Here is a 9,172-nt window from a genome sequence, read left to right as displayed (position 1 = left end):
GGCAGTCTGGGAGCCCTTCCATGCTAGCTCCTCTCTGCGCTATCATTCTGAACCAGTCTCTTCTTACATAAGGAGTGTGTAAAAAATTGCTTACTGGATGCTAATAAATCCACATATATTCTTTTTTACTTTAATTAAGCTGCATTCCTACCTTATTCCACATCCTCTCTCTGTGTGTGTGTCCTTCTCTCTCTCTGTCTCTCTCTTTATCCTGTTTTGTTCCATAATCATTTCTACGTACTTAATCCCAAAAATTTATTCAGCTTCTAGAGGACCATAAAGACAATTTTTAGTCTGTTTCTCCTTTGGGTCTGAGATGCCCGCAAAGATGAGTCAGGACTGAGCTTCTAGGAAAAGTCAACTGTCCCAAGATGAGAGATAGGACACATGCAAGGGTGGAGAATTGCTGGGATGTAGGTGCTTATAGGTGGAGGAAGATCTCATCAGTATATGCCAGGTCCTCCTCATTATAAAGCAATCAATGCAATGTAATTTTCAAGTGCTAACTGGGAATGGTGGCTCAATTCTGCATTTATTCTTCTTCTTTATTTACAGAAAATCTAAACAAAAACTTGGTTTTCGGGATGCTGATGATTGCTGAAATTTGTATGAGATACAATTTTCAGTTAAATCATCATCTCTTTTCATAAGGAATCTGCAATCAAGTAGAATCTCTCAATTGGTACTTCACATTCCAGACAACAAGTGCATTCTTCTGTGATTCATACAGCAGAATATAGGGTATTGAGGAATTTCTCCAACCTGTGATTGAAGGCTTTTATTTCAATTATGTAGTTGTGGTATTAAAATTGTTATCTTCATTGTGTTTGTTAATATCCAGTATGATTTGTAATCATAGATCTTTAATTCAATATAAGGTTAAATAAAATTTATCTTTATTAAGACTTCTTTTTCTTGGTGGCAGATGGTTAAGGTAAATGAACACTTCTAGTGATCATATTATGCTGATGCAAAACAAAACAAAACAAAACAAAACAAAACAAAAAAAAAAAACCAAAGCTCTCACCTCAAAGGGAATAAGGAATTTGGGGGAGGCCATTTTTGGTAACTGTAAACACAGATTTAGGTTACCCCAAATTCCATGTTCCACCATGGAAGCAGTTTCATAAAGTTTATAGTCTTACAGAACAAAGAAAGTCATAAATCAAGGCAAGTTTAGAATACATTAGAGGGTCCGTCAAAGAGGAGGCTACAGCAAGATGGGAGAAGCTTTTCTAAAGGCCTCTGTGGTGGACTGAGTAAGAATGACCTCATAGGCTCATATGATTGAAAGCTTGATTCCCAGTTGGTGGAACAATTGAGGAAGGGTTAGGAGGTGTGGCCTTGTTGGAGGAAGTGTGTCAATTGGAGTGCACTTTGAGACTTCAAAGGCATCACCATTCCATTCCCATCAGCTTCCTCTTCCTTCCCCTTCCTTCCCTTCCTCCCTTCTCCACTCTCCTTCTCCCTTCCTCCTCTGCCTCCCTTCCCCCCTCTGACTTTCTCCCCACCCCCGTTTATCTTATACTTGTGTATCAGAATTAAGCTCCCAGATATTGTTTCACCACCAGTGTCTGCCTGGTGCCATGCTTCCTACCAAAATAGTCATGAACTCTTCCTCTGAAACTATAAGCAAAGCCCCAAATTAAATGCCTCTTTTTATAACTTGCTTTGGTTCTGATGTTTTGTCACAGTAGCAGAAGAGTAACTAAGTTAGTCACATTCAGATGACATTCTTAGTTTTGTGCTGGTGGAAGCTAGTAGTTGGTTAACAGATTTCAAAAGTTCTTTTTTTAATTGAATTTTTATTTTTATATTAATTACAGTTTATTCACTTTGTATCCCAGTTGTAGCCCCCTCCCTCATTCCCTTTCAATCCCACCCTCACTCCCTCATCTCCTCCTATGCCTCTCTCCAAGTCCACTGATAGGGAAGTCCTCCCTCCCCCCTTCCATCTGACCCTAGCTTATCCTTTCTCACCCAAACTGGCTTCATTGTCCTTTTCTGTGGCCTGGCAAGGCTGCTCCCCAATCCAGGGGAGGTAGTCAAAAAGCTAGCCACTGAGTTCAGGTCAGAGACAGTCCCTTTTCCCCTTACTAGGGAACCGACTTGGATACTGGACTTCCATGGGCTACATCTGAGCAGAGGTTCTAGGTTATCTCCATGAATGGTCCTTGGTTGGAGTATCAGTCTCAGAAAAGACCCCTGTGTCTTTTGGTCCTGTTGCTCTCCTTATGGAGCTCCTGTCCTCTCCAGGTCTTTCTATCTCCCCCTTCTTCCTAAGATTCCCTGCAAGCTGCCCCAATTTTGTTTATGAGTATCATTATCTGCTTTTATACAGTTCTGGGTAGAGTCTTTATGAGACCACACAATGGAATACTATTCAGCAATTAAAAACAAGGAAATCATAAAATTGGCAAGCAAATGGTGGGAACTAGAAAAGATCATCCTAAGTGAGATATCCCAGAAACAGAAAGACACACGTGGTATATACTCATACATACACACACACACACATATATATATATATAATATAGTATAGTATAAACCTACAAAAATCTGTACACCTAAAGAAGTCCAGCTAGAAGGAGGACCCTGGGTAAGATGATCAATACTCACTCAGAAAGGCAAATGGGACAGACATTGGAAGAAGGAGAAAATAGGAAACATCCAGGAGCGTGCCATGGAGGGCCTCTGAAAGACTCAAAAGGGTTTTATCCATTAGTCACAGGATGTTAATTCTGGCACAATGGCGGGGGGCAGGGAATGGATATTCAGGAGGCTCAAGCTAACCTGGTAAAAAGTAATTAGCTTCTGGACATCAAACAGTTCAGCCTCTCCACACCACTGCTTTTAATCAATTAATCAGTATTGCAGCCACAGCTTCTTTCCAGGAGTAGCATTCACAAGTTCAGGAAGCATTTTCAAAGATGAATATATAAAGCACTATGTGAGTATTCATCACAAGCACAGATCTAGAATCCTCTTTATACCTAACCTGAACATCCAGTGAGATATCTGGAAACTTGGATTCTACTTATAGTAAGTAATTCTAATAACTAACCTCCGTTTAGTGATAGTGAGAGCCTGGGAGTGGAACAGATCCCTGATAGGCAAATGGCAGGGAAAAGAGACTCTATGTGGTTTCATGTAAATGTTCACTTAAGAGGTTAAAATGGCCATCTTCCTGACTCTTCTCCCTCTCCAAGACAAAGACTGGGTGAGCTGTAGCCCCCACTGGAAGGATCTATTCGCTAGGCCTTTCTTGGGGTAGCATCTGTGGTAAAAAAAAAAAAAAAATCAATCTTCTTCCATTTCTTTGTCTGGATCATCCAAGTCTCTGTGACAATTGAAATCATTCATTTCTGAGGGGTTAAGGGAACCCATTGCATCACTAAATAAAATTTCGATTTTTCAGAAAAACTTGGAGAGCATCTTAGATACCCTCTCCACTTTGGAGAATATGTGTCTTTGTGAGCTTTGCTGTGTGTACATATTTCTGCTTACATTAAAATCCGGGTCAGTGCTAAGACCTTTCTTTCCCTGTCTTTTTATTCTTTAAAACAGTGGAGAAAAATACTCTGTTCCTACAACCTTCCCATGACTGGTCTGTTTGCAGCCCATTGGCTTGGATGAATACAAGGTCAGTCCTTGCCAAGGTAAACAACAAAGGTTTGGGGCAGTGATTTTGTAAGCTTCCTTGCCTTAGCCAAATGTGGAGTTGTTCATGACAGAGAGCACTCACCATCGGGAAGGTGGAAGGCGGAAACCAGCTCCATCTTTAAGGCATAGCATTCCGCAGCTCTTTACAGTTCCCCCTTTTTGTTTTAGACGCATCAGGCAAGAGTAGAGGTCTGATCTCTGATATTAGAAATATATTGGGACTTTGTACAGATGTTCATTTAGGTGTCATCCACCCAAAGAGCATCAGACCCGTCTGATACCTTTTTCTCAGAGGCGGGACCTGGGGCATCAACCCGCATGCAATCAGACATGCTCTTCTCTGGGTCCAAAGCGGCTGACCCTGAGTGCAGTGCTTAGCCTCGCATCCTGAGCGTATCATTTTAGCTTTTTATGGTATCCAACCATGCTTGGGGAGAATGTCCTGCTTCAATGGCTGTAAAGGCCTGAATGATCATGGCTGCATCACACTGTTGTGAGACTCTAATCTTGCATATATACCACAGGCAAACCAAGGAGACCAACACCAGAAGGCCTGCTAACACTCCCATGCCCGCCCATTCCTTCAGATGATTCATGGCTGCAGCAATCCATGTTGATAATCCTGTGGCTAGTCCTGCGTCCACTCTGGTGCTCTTTTTCTTAGAAGAATGGAAGAGAACATTTGCATTGGGTCAACATTCTTTAAGGACTGCTGAGAAGTTACTCTAAGCTCTGAGACAGAGAAAACTTTGGTCTCTTTTAAAGCCACATTTCCACATCCATTGGATGGGTAAGTGAGCCACTCCCACCCTGAAGACCAATCCTGTGAGTATTTAACCACATCATGATAATGGCCCTCTTAATAGGCCGAAGCTACTGCTCCAGACATAGGGCTGAGAGAGTGCAAAAGAGATAGGTGCCCTCCAGAGATTTCTCCCATTTTAGTTTTACTTTGCAGAGGGAAAAGAAACATATGGGATATAGACAAAACTTTTAGTGACCAGGGCTGTGAGACACAAGTAAGCATGGAACAATCCTGCTGCCCAAGCCCAAGTCCAGAAGGTGAGGTCACATCAGTTTGTGACCTAAGCTTGAAAATGCTTTTAGAGACAATGGGCTGAGAAGAAGGAAGAGAAAACAGCCCTCCCCACCAAATTCTCCCACTTGCTCTTGCTTACAAATAGGGACTAGGGCTTCTCAGGTTGTCCCCGATTTCCTGCTAGCTTGCCTCTTGAAGAACTGAAACAATTGATTGGAAGATAGTTAACTTTCTTCTCTCTTGTCCTAATTAGAAGAAACCTCAGTCTGCTACCCACTCCAACATCTATCCATGAAATCTCTGTCCTCAGGTTAGAAGGGAAATTGGGGGGGGGGCATGCAAGGATAAGAAAAGTGAAAGTGAGCTCTCTGAAATGATGGCCTCTTGTCCCCAGAAGATATTATAAGGAGAAACCGTGGGAAAACATGGTGGTGGCGAGATGGCTACATCTGGAAATAACTAAAACTCCCAAGCAGCCTAGTGCACCTCTGAGGAAACTTTACTTAACCAGATCATTTGAGGTAGGAAGACCCATCCTAAATCTGGGCCACGCCTTCCTGTGGCAGCCTATATAATAAAGACAGGGATGAAGGAAGCTTTGCTTTGTGCTTGTTTGCCTTCATTTTCACTGACCAGACTGAGCCTAACGTATTCCTTTTCTGTCTTAGGGCCTGCTTCTTTGAAATTCCAACATATTCTGAAGATCAGATGAGATAGCCAGGCTTGTGTATCAAACAACTCATGGATTCTCAGATTTTTAGTCAGGAAACAACCATTGTTGGACTAGCTAGACAAGTCCAACATGTAAGTCATTCATGTAACACACACACACACACACACACACACAATTCATTGTATTAGTTCTGTCCTTCTAGAGAATCCCAACTAACAGAGTAATAAAAATAACTAACTAATACATTTGCATTAAAATATTCATGGGTTCAACCCACTGAAAAGAGAATACTTTTTTAGCCTGTTTAAAATTTGGATAGTGTATGGTCGTAACAATATACCGATTCATCCTAAGAGCAAACAAACATTTGTACTTTCAAGGTTTTGTCAGGATGTGGACACAGACCTGCTTAGTGACTAATGATTACCAAATAGACGTGCAAAAATGGTTGTTAACGTTATACACAGACTATTAAAAGAAATTTTTCACTGTAGAAACAAAAAAGTCCAACATAATCAGCTTAAACAAAAGGAAATTTATTCCCTGTTTCATGAGGTTTGGAATGAGGCAGGCAAATAGGCAGGCATGGTGCTGGAGGGCTGGTTGAAAGTGTACATCCTAAACCATAGGCAGGAATCAGAGAGAGACAGACAGACAGAGACAAAGAAAGAACAAAACTAGTCCTATCGTGGGCTTTTAAAACAACAAAACATCAGCAGTGACACGTCATCTCCAACAAGGCCACACCTGCTAATCCTTCCTAACCTGTCCACCAACTGAAAACTAAACATTCAAATATATGATCCCATCAGGGCCATTCTTATTCAAACCACCCCATATTCCACTCTCTGGCCACCATAGGCTTGTAGCCATATCATAATACAAAATGAGCTTAGTCCAACTTCAAAAGTCCTGTAGTCTTTCCCAGTCTCAGCACGTTTACAGTGCAAAGTTTCTTCTGGGACTCAGGCAATCTCTTAACTGTTACTCCCTGTAAAATCAAAATGCAACATACAATAGCCAGAATATATACTATTATTCCAAAGGAGAAGAAGGAGGCAAGTATCCCATGGCTCTGGCATCTTCAAAAACATCTTGGGGTCTCCAACACAATCCAGACTCTACCTCTCCAGCCTCCATGCAGGGATCCCTTCTTGCCCACCAAGCCCCAGCCACACATTCTAAGTATGGTTCTGGAAGAAAAAAAATGAGCTAAAAGGAGGACATGACTACTCCTGAAGCACAGAAAAGATTTTATGGTAGATAGAAGGGAGAAAGCAGGCAGAGGGAAGAGTCCAGGCCGAACATGACTGGCAGACTGAATCAGACCAGAAAAGGAGAGAGCAGGAGGGAGAGCAAGAAAAGAGCTGTCACCTACCAAGAGGCAGCTCTAGCCAAGAGGCCAAGAAACAAGCCTAGCCTAGTTACATAGGGATATCCTCTGAGGTTGGCTGCCCCAATGCCCCTAGGCCTGAACTTTTGGTCCATTGGTCAATAGTTCACAAGAGATCCAATTAAGACCTGGGATCTTTTCCATAGAGAAGGAAGACATTTTGAATCCTACTCAGAAGAGCAACAATAAAATGGTTCTGGTGTCTTCTTTAAAAAAGGGGTGAGGGGGTTTGGGGAAGGGCTCATTTGGCCTCCTCCTAGTTGGGGTACTGTTGGGGCCCTGTAAGAGGGACAGTGAAACAGCTTTAGAACTCATGGAATGTGGCCCAGCAGTTAGCAAAACCACAACTATGTGCCTTGGAGAAGCAAAGCCCTGAGGACTATGTGACCTGAGGACTTCACACTGCTGTAGAGCAATACTGCTTGAGGCCTTTGTGGTCACCGAATCCCTCATAATCTAGGAGCTGTATGAAAACTCGAGGGCTTCCAGCACCTCGTTGGTCAGTATCACTGATACTTAAAATGACAGTGATTGATCTGTTGCAAGTATTGCTGCTGGAGCAGATTAATGATTCATCCACCACCCTAAGGACTTAGGGATGTGGATTGTCAATGGTCACCAACCTTAGAGATAATTTGGAGAAGTAGACCAAATTAAGACCTGGTATCTTTTCCATAAAAAAGGGAAGAGTTTTGAATTCTGCTCACAACAACAATAAAATAGCAAAATGATTCTGGTAGCTTCTGAAAAAGGAGGGATAGAGGGAAGAGCTCAGATTTTTAGTAAAGTTGGAGTAGGATGTTCTTGCCAGTGAATTGTTAGTGTTAGCGTTAGGGTTAGCTTTAGGGTCACATCTTACCCTAAAATCTTAGGGATAATTTAGAGTTCCAAAAGTCACACTTTTGATTATTGATTGAGGGATGTTTCTAAGGTCAGGGAACAAGAGAAATGGCATCCTGATTAGTACCAACTGACTTGCCTCTCTTGCTAAAGCTGAGCTGGTGATCAAAGTGATGATTAATTTCTTGCACAGCTTCCTGGTGTGATTTAATAAAAAAAATTGTTACCGAGTAGATGAGCACCCTGAGGATTTAAAGTAGAAATGACTGTTTTTTAATATAAAAGTTACGTTTGTGATTCTTTTAAGATATTTTTATACAATTTTTAAAAGATAAATAAGAAAATAATTGATCCTTTCTTTGTAACCACAAATTGCAGCCTGCCAGTAAAAGAAACTGACTGAGGAAATGGCCTGGCTTGCTTACACTTTGTTAATCTATAACAAGTTGCTTAGTTATGAACGTACGTGTGTTCTTGGGAATTATTTGGTTTTTTTTCTTCTTCCCTGTACTATGTACTGTTTATTCACTTAAGGATATTGGGGAATATATTTTTCTACATATATTCATTGTAATTAATTTCTTAAAGAAAATATAGAATGTAATTTTTGTGATTTTTGTACTGCTTGAAATATTTTTGCACTGCTTGAAATATTTTGTTGGGATATATAAGCTGTGGGAGAAAAACGTGAACTTGTTGGAGGTTGCTCATTGGAATTTGCTCCAGCCACCAAAAATGTAAATGTCTATATGCACATATGTGTATGTGTTTATGAGCATATGTGAACATATGTGCATATGAATATATGTATGTGTACACATGTGTATATGTATATATGTGTATATATGTATATATGTGAAGTTGGTTGGAGCTTTGCTCCATCCACAAAATGTGTATGTATGTATGTATGTTTGTATACATACGTATGTATATATACGTGTGTGTGTATGCAGGTGTGAGTTATTGGAGCTTGCTTCATTTACCAAGTGTTTGTATGTGTATGTATGATTCTTGTCCCTTTTCTCACCAACCCACAAAGAGTTTAATGCCAGCTGCAGGAAATGCTTCACCAGGCCCAGTGAATTAAGCTTTGTTGCCTCAGAGAAAAGTGTGCTGAGTGACCAATGACTGACTCCATGTCCAGCCTCAGTTTACCTGGGATGTCAGGGCTGGTCTTTGAGAGGTTATGTAGTGCTGCAAGACACAACCTCGTAAGATAAGGTCCCAGGCAGGACAGCCTGAGGTGTAGGGTGCTCAGTGGCTGCCAGGCAGCCCCCAGAGCAGGAGATGCCACTTGGGCAGGAACACAGCAGTGCCTCACAGCTTCTGTAAACTTTCTGGGGCCCACCTCAGAGTGGTCATAGGTGCTTGGACAGTTTTCCTGTGGAAGAGTCCCTTACTGTGCTATTTGGGTGGGAGACTGAAGATAAAAGTTCTGCTGCATCCTAATGACCTCTTTCTCCAGCATCTCCAAACCTGCTCCCTCTGTGACAAGACATTTTTTTTTTCTGTTCTTGTCTCATGCCTGTGGTCTGCCTTTGTTTCTGCTCATCAGAGACTGGCC

This window comes from Meriones unguiculatus, chromosome 2, assembly GCF_030254825.1.
Source record: "Meriones unguiculatus strain TT.TT164.6M chromosome 2, Bangor_MerUng_6.1, whole genome shotgun sequence".
Classification (NCBI taxonomy): Eukaryota; Metazoa; Chordata; class Mammalia; order Rodentia; family Muridae; genus Meriones; species Meriones unguiculatus.
This window is presented reverse-complemented; position numbering follows the sequence as displayed.